General features: G+C 40.4%; 1 long non-coding RNA gene across 1 annotated transcript; it reads left to right on the top strand.

Annotated features, from left to right (window-relative positions):
- The first annotated feature begins 3,649 nt into the window (after positions 1-3,649).
- On the top strand, positions 3,650-6,723 carry LOC109277178 (uncharacterized). Its single transcript, XR_002085027.2, has 3 exons — positions 3,650-3,802; positions 4,646-4,746; positions 6,635-6,723. It is a non-coding gene; the product is annotated as an uncharacterized LOC109277178 (long non-coding RNA).
- Positions 6,724-7,794: the final 1,071 nt, after the last annotated feature.

The raw sequence follows: 7,794 nt of genomic DNA, 5'->3' as shown, positions 1-7,794 counted from the left end.
TTTAAGTAAATATAGAGAGTTAACAATTGTTCTATGTAATTTGACAAAAATAATTGAGGGAGAAAAGTAATATCATTGGCAATCTATTCCATTCACCTCATTTTCTCTTTTCTGAGTCAACATGCCAAAGACATATTCTGTTGATTTTGAAAGGCATTCATTTATTTAACGTAGTCATTAATTTATATCAAACACTGCTGGGTGTAACTATTGTTGAGGTACCATGATCAGCACTGGAGAAACCATGGCAAGTCCCTGCCATCATAGCAGAAGTACAGGGTGGTATGGCCACATGTGAGAGAGGATGAAACTAATCTGGTAGGTTAGGGTCAATTAATCCAAAGGATACATAGTGATTATTTAAATCCTTAAAGGTGTAAGACCATTGCAGATGAAAGAAAAAGGGTTAGAGTTTAGAAAGTGAGGCGTGCCTGGGTGGCTCAGTCAGTTAAGCGTCTGACTTCTGCTCAGGTCACGATCTTGCAGTCTGTGAGTTTAAGCCCTGCGTCCAGCCCTGAACTGACAGCTCAGAGCCTGGAGCCTGCCTCAAATTCTGTGTCTCCCTCTCTCTGCCCCTCCCCTGTTCGCACTCTGTCTCTCTCCCTCTCAAAAAATAAATAACAAAACATTAAAAAAGAAAGAAAGAAAGTGAGCAAGAATGTGGCCTAAAAGGGAAAGAAAAAGGCTAGATCCACAGAGCAGAATAAGGTCCTGTAGGGATTAGAATTGTATCAAGAGGACAATGAGAAGCAACCCAGGGTTCCAAGTAGAAGAGATTGAGAGATATTTGCTAGCAAGGCTAGCAGTTGTTCAGGGTGATTGGGTAGTGGTGCCATTGTCTGAGATAATGAACACGGGGGTGGGTGGACCCTGAAGAAAAGCACTGTTGATGGGAGAATGCACCTTGGCTCTGACTGCCCAGGTTCAAACCCATCTTGACCCCTTTGGATAAATCATTTAACTTTCGTAATTGTAATTATTTATTTCATTTATAAAATAGAGATGGTATAATAGAATCCACCTTGAGAGGATTATCTACAATTACCCCTTTAATGTTTAGCAGAGTGTTTGCTAACATGACCAATACATAGTAGGTGTTCTTTAGCTTCAGCTTGATGATCCATTGTGGTGTCTAGACACATTTATTCCAAAGTGTCTAGAAACATCCAGGAGGAGATATTTAAGAGATATTTGGCTATAAAGGCCTGGACTTCTGGAAAGAAACTTGAACCAGGTGTGCATTTGAGAATCAACATGTACACGCACATAGTATCTGAAACATTTTAAACAGTGGGAAAAAGATTGATTATTGAATAAATGGTTGTGGCAACTGGTTAGTCATTAGAGATCGAAAATAAAGTTAAATCTTTCTTACAATCTGAACTTATAAGTATAAATGGATTAAGTGCTTTAACCTAAAAAAGGAAGTGTTAAAATATTACCTTAAGATACGAAAATTCTTTGTAAACCAAAAACAAAAGCAAAAGCTATAGAAGAAAATATAGATGTATTTGAATGCATTGAATTTTTTTAACTATTAAAGCTAAAAGCCAAACATGGGAAGAAATACATAAAGAGCATCTATAATTAAACAAGGAAGAGGCAAACCAAAGTATGTAGAGTGTATGATCAGATAATTAACCAAAGAAGAAATATAAATTAAATCAACATTACATATTATTTGCCCATTAGACCAGCAAAATATATTAACATTTGGAAGTTTTAATGGAATTTCATTAAGTTTTAGTGAAGATAGAAATAAATATGTATTCTGGGGCGCCTGGGTGGCTCGGTCGGTTAAGTGTCCGACTTCGGCTCAGGTCATGATCTCACGGTCCGTGAGTTCGAGCCCCGCATCAGGGTCTGTGCTGACCGCTCAGAGCCTGGAGCCTGTTTCAGATTCTGTGTCTCCCTCTCCCTCTGCCCCTCCCCTGTTCATGCTCTGTCTCTCTCTGTCTCAAAAATAAATAAATGTTAAAAAAAAAAATTATAAAAAAAAAAAAAGAAAGAAATATGTATTCTAAGGCAGTAATTAGGCATTCTTTGCTCATTTACCAATAAAATAGTTCTCAAAAATAAAAAACACTTCCGTATTTTAAATTAATATTTATTCTAAACTTTAAAGATTTGCAATATTGTAAATATTGCTGTCCAAAACTAAAATTGTATCACTCTTTTACATTTTCTCAGTGCAATCTAAATCTAAGAATTGTTTGACATCCACTATCATTTTTTTTTTAAATAGACTCTCCTTTAAGATTTGGAAACTATACTTAGTTTTATTTCTCTTTGAATTTATACTTTTATTCCCCTTCTTTCATCTATCTTTATCCTAATGTAATATATTTTATACATCTACAACTTCATTAATCATGTTCTGATTTGATCATTTCTTATCTACAACAAAATTTAATTTGAAATTTTAAAACTTATTTTATTTCCTCTGACCATACATCTTGTTCCGGAGTGAGTTATGTTTGTATTTATCACTAGTATATAAGTGAGCAGAGCTACATACAATATTAAATATTTTAGAAATAATTAGTAAGCATAAAAAGTAAAATTGTAATGGATATTCATCTTTGTGGTAGGTGGATTAGTAGCACCCAGAAGTGTTCTCACTCTCATATCTGAGACCTCTGTTACATTACTTAAAAGTGGGAGAAGGAAGTAGAAAAGTCACAGAGATGAAACGTTAGAAGAAAAGTCCAGAGAGATTCCAAGCCTGAGAGAGACTCTATCCACCATTGCAGGAGCTGAAGATGGGGAGGGCAGCGGAAAGTTGAATGAGGGTGGCCTCCAGAAGATAACAACCAGTAAGAAGATGGGGACCTCAGTCTTACAACCTCAAGGAACTATATTCTCCCAACAACCAGAATGAGCATGGAAACAAAATCTACCCTAACGTCTCCAGAGGGGAGACGTAGTGTTCACTTCGAAACGTGCTTTCTCAATTTTTGCAATGTGAATATTCTTCAAATCCTCAAATTCTGATTCCTATTTGCCTAACAATGCCCTTCATTTTTTTCTCTCCTCTCACATTTCTCCTCTCACTGGAGAAACCAAGCCATACCTTCAATATCTTTCTTAGAAATGTCTCCAGCTAAACACCCAACATCATGGCCCGCAAGTTCTACCTTCCACAGTACACTGGAACGCAAGTCTGCCAAGGTCTTTGCCTCTTTGTAACGAGGATCTCCTCTCTTCCAGTTTTCAATAACATGTTCCTCGTTTCCATTGCAGACCTCACCAGAATGTCCCTTAGCAACCACATTTCTACCAGCATTGGGTTCATGATGATGTATGTATTCTCTGGCACAATAGCGGCTTCCCCCATAGGGCTCCTCTTTGCTCCTGAGCCCCAAGCAGAATCACCTTTAATGGTCCTAGTAAAGTCACCTTGCCACCAAATGAAATGCCACATCAAAGGCATTGTTTCAATATCAGGAGCAGCTTAAATTGTAAACGTGTCAACAAAGGCACCTGGAACTTTTCCCTGACTTCTTTGTGTCTCACCAGCCCAGACAGGGCTCTTAACAAAATACTGATTTAGGCAGAATAGTGATCTGCTGTCTTGCTAAATATAGTACCTCACACTTCTCTCATTTGGGTCAAATTCACTCTGAATTCCATTTTAGGACATCTAAGGCGAAGGAATCACATGCTGATTCTCCTCTACCTGTGTGAGCTGGGTAGCTTCACTGATAAGTATGGAGAGCATAAGTTTTGAGATCTTTCGGTAGAAGAAGACAGAACCTTCTGAGGCACAGAACACACCAAAGACAAGGCCCTGTGGAAGAAAGTAAGTCTCAGAGTAGTGAGGGGAGAGCCGAGCTAGGGATCCACAGGAGTAATCCAGACAACATCTGGAACCCAGCCCTGTCTCCCCCACTAGTTAACTGTGTGACTTAATCAAGTCCCTTATCCTCCTGAATTTCTATTCCCTCTTCTATTGAAAAAAAGCAAGGATTAGATTAGATGGCTTATAAAGAGTTTTTTTTCTACTTCTAAAATTCTGCAGTTCTTAATACATTCAGACATTCTTACACGTGTTCTGACTACTAGAAACCCCACCTTCTTTTAATAAATTCTATTTACTTGCAGGTGGTTGGACTACTAAAAAAAAGCAAATTGTTTAAATAATGTCTGACTTTTTGACTGGCTTGACTCCCCTAACGGGCCATATATATAATTTTTTCTCCTAGGTAGTGATTTTTTAGGTACATCAATCAAGCAGCCAGCATTTATTGCATGGAGCTAATTAACTTTCAAAATGACATTTTCATTTGTAACATTGGTTAAGATTTGAACTCAGATCTCATCAATGAAAAGCAGCTGCACTAATAATCCAAGCCCCTAATTCTCCCCGCTTAGCCTCACCATAAATGTGTGATTAATCGCAGGTTTAAGGGAGTTCTCAGTTACTGTGAAAACAAATCATTACCAGAAACTGGCATTCCCAATTTATTTTATTTATTTTATTTTTATTTTTATGACTTATACCCTATTCTCCATATTTTCCATATGTTCTGGGTCCTTTTCATCCCTTCAGGATCTTGTGAAAAGCTCAGCTCACCCCATTGCCCAATGGGTCATGATAAACAGGAAAATGTTGTGATTTGCTCTCCATTTTTGCATTTCAAAGGATGTAGAAATATGAGCACTTTCTAGGAAGAGACCAGAGAACAGTGTGTTCGACAGCAGGACAGAGTGAAGACAGATAAATGCAGTTACTCCCCAATTCAGGTCAGTACCACAAACACGAATGTCTACTACCCGTTAGATCCAGAGACGTGAGCACTTGGGAACCTGGGAGGGACAGGGGGACTTGATGCTGGCTTATCTTTACGAAATTCTCATTTACTTCTCTTTTTTTCTATTTGAGGGGAAAGTTATATAGGAAAACTAGACACACAGTTTGACCTCTGTTCTCCTGTTTGTCAAGCACCAAAAGTCATTAGATGAATTTTACCATTTGGAGAGTATTTGAGGGATATTCTGATTAAATAAACTTGGAAGGCACTGAGGCACTCATCAAGTTCATGGACACCAAAGCAGGGAGGACTGCCTTGGGAATCCAGATGGAAGAGATATGTCTTACTAAGATGCTAGGGACAGAGACGACATTTGGTGCAGTCAGTGTCACCTCTGTCACCTGCCTCTCAAATCAGCAGCTTGGTGTAGATCAGCATTTCCAGGTGAGGACCAGGAAGGAATTAATTTATTTGACAACAGTTCACAAGACTCCACAGCAATATCAGATAGATAGGCTGGTGAGTGTATGTGAATGTGTGTGTGTGTGTGTGTGTGTGTGTGTGTGTGTAACTTATGCCTTACACATCAAAATCTCCCAAGTCCTTGAGTGTTATAAGGACACCTTTTTAATGATATCTACATATCTACATAAGTTGCCTCTCTCTTATGAGGAAGACAAGGACCTCTCTGCCTAAATGGGTGACTTTTCTAGAGGAACTTAGACTTATCATAGTCACTACTTTCTCCAAGTTCCTGTTCTTACTGAACTTTCCTTTATCTATGTCTCATGTGACTGCTCCCTTCCCCCCCCCCATATAAGCCCTGAAAACACATCCCCCTTGCCCTGACCGTCCCCCAAAATCACCACCCTAAGCCAGTTCTGTATAATGAACACATAAGGAAGTTTGAAGTTAAACAATGAAACAAAGTAGTTCCATTGCAAGATCTCACAATAACCAACTGAGCAGGTCTTCCTGTGAAAATTCCATTGGCAGATCCCATATCAGGAAATTTCTCACTGGCTGTCTCTTTGCCTTATGTCTCAGGCCACTGCCCTATTGTACATTTCCTTCTTTCTCCCATGGCCAGCTTCCAATTCCCTCCTCCCCATGCTGATTTGTTTCTTCTTCAAAACAAGGACGCCTGGGTGGCTCAGTTGGTTAAGTGTTTCTTCAAAATAATGCAGCCCTCCCTCCACCCACTACCTCAAAGGTTTCCAGGCCACTGTTGCCTGTCTCGAAACTCAGGTTGTTCTAGAGACAAAAATGGCTTTACTTTGTCTCAGGATCAAATTCTCTCTCTCTCTCTTTTTTTTAATGTTTATTTATTTTTGAGAGAGAGAGAGAGAGAGAGAGAGAGAGAGAGAGCAGGGAAGGGGCAGAATGAAAGGGAAACACAGCATCTGAAGCAGCCTCCAGGCTCTGAGCTGTCAGCACAGAGCCCGACATGGGGCTCAAACTCAAGAATGGTGAGATCATGACCTGAGCTGAAGTCAGACACTTAACCGACTGAGCCACCCAGGCACCCCAATCTCAGGATCAAATTCTTAGGCATACCAAGCTCCCACCTCCAGTCTTTGCAAGTAAAGAAGAGTAATATGAAATGCCTTCTCCCAGTATGAATTATATGAGCTCCCTGGAAGGCAGAACTGTCAACAGCCAGGTCCCTTTGTGTTTTGTTTTACTTCTTATACTGTAATTTGTTTGTCACCTAAGGTCACTCTCACATGTATTCACACTCTTATGTTCTGTTTATCTCTTGTTCTCTCTCTCTCTCTCTCTCTCACTGTTCTCTTTTACTTACATATTCTCTTTAAAATTCATACACTGGTAAACATGGGCAATCAAATGAATTTGTCAATTAATCCTTACTCTTTCAGTGTCTCCAGTCAGTCTGAGATAAGGGGGAAAAAAAGAAAGTCACAGAAAGCAAGAGACAGGAGGGCAAAAAGTAGAAGTAGTAAGCAGGAAAAGGAAAAGAAAAAGGTAAGTACGTGGAGTCTTAGCGTGTCTGACTGCAGAGGATCAAGAAAGCAGTGGAAAAGCGAATTCTAAGTGAGTGGGATTACGCCCTGCAAGCGGCATATTCCTGCTTTCAGCTCAGCCCTGGATCATCCCTGGGGTGGGGGTTATATGCTGATATAAACCCGTGTACACAGCCAACACGTCCCTGTAGAGACGTCACACAGACTCATTCATCTGTATCTGCGTTTCTTGTAAGAGCTGCCCACTCTTTCCCTGCGAAGGATGACAGCTGGAGGGGAATGAGGTTGTTGAGATAAAAAAAAAAAAACCAAAACACACAACACCAATCACTGACCTTGCTTTTATAATTTTTTTTCTCTTTAACTTTATTAAGAAATTGTAAGAAATTTAGCCGGTTCTCCATGCATCAACAAAGAATAGCTTTATTTTTATGTTTTCCTTCTCCTTCTAGCACAATGTAGACCAGAAATTGGGACTGTGGAAAGGATATTCCAAACATAAAGATCAGGGTCCACGCGTCTGGGTGAACAGGAAGCTGTGTCCCCAGGAGGTCTTTTCTTATGACATTTCCAGCCTTATAATTCACTTTTCTGAGGTTTAGCAAAGTAGCCAGAGTAGCCAAAGCCAGGGGGGTTAATACAAGCCAAACCTCAGCCCCTTTCCAAGGCTCCCTCCGGTGCCTTCCGAGCTCTCGAACAGTTCCTCCACCCTGAGTCGCCACCACCCGCTTTGAAACCATGGCTTTGGAGAAGGTCATGCCCACAGACACGTCTTTCTCTGTGTGTGACCAGCCTCTGCCAACTTGTGGTGAGACCTTGCATGCCAAATGTAACCAATTACAGGAGTCCCCATCCTGTGGCTGAAGGCATCTGTTTGTGGGAGTATATTCCCTGCATGCTGGGATTAGAGACCACTGGGCTCCCCAGGACATCTGGAAGAGAGTCTTCCCAGAGCTGGCACTTACCCACGGGGCGCATGATTGTCCCTTACTGCCAGTATCTACAGCTGTATCTTTTAGAGAAAGGCCTGGGAAAGCATTAGCCACCCAAAAGAG

The sequence above is a fragment of the Panthera pardus genome, unplaced genomic scaffold (genome assembly GCF_024362965.1).
Source record: "Panthera pardus isolate Hobbes unplaced genomic scaffold, ASM2436296v1 HiC_scaffold_3, whole genome shotgun sequence".
Classification (NCBI taxonomy): domain Eukaryota; kingdom Metazoa; phylum Chordata; class Mammalia; order Carnivora; family Felidae; genus Panthera; species Panthera pardus.
Note: the sequence above shows the minus strand (reverse complement) of the source record. Positions and strands in the feature narration are given on the sequence as shown.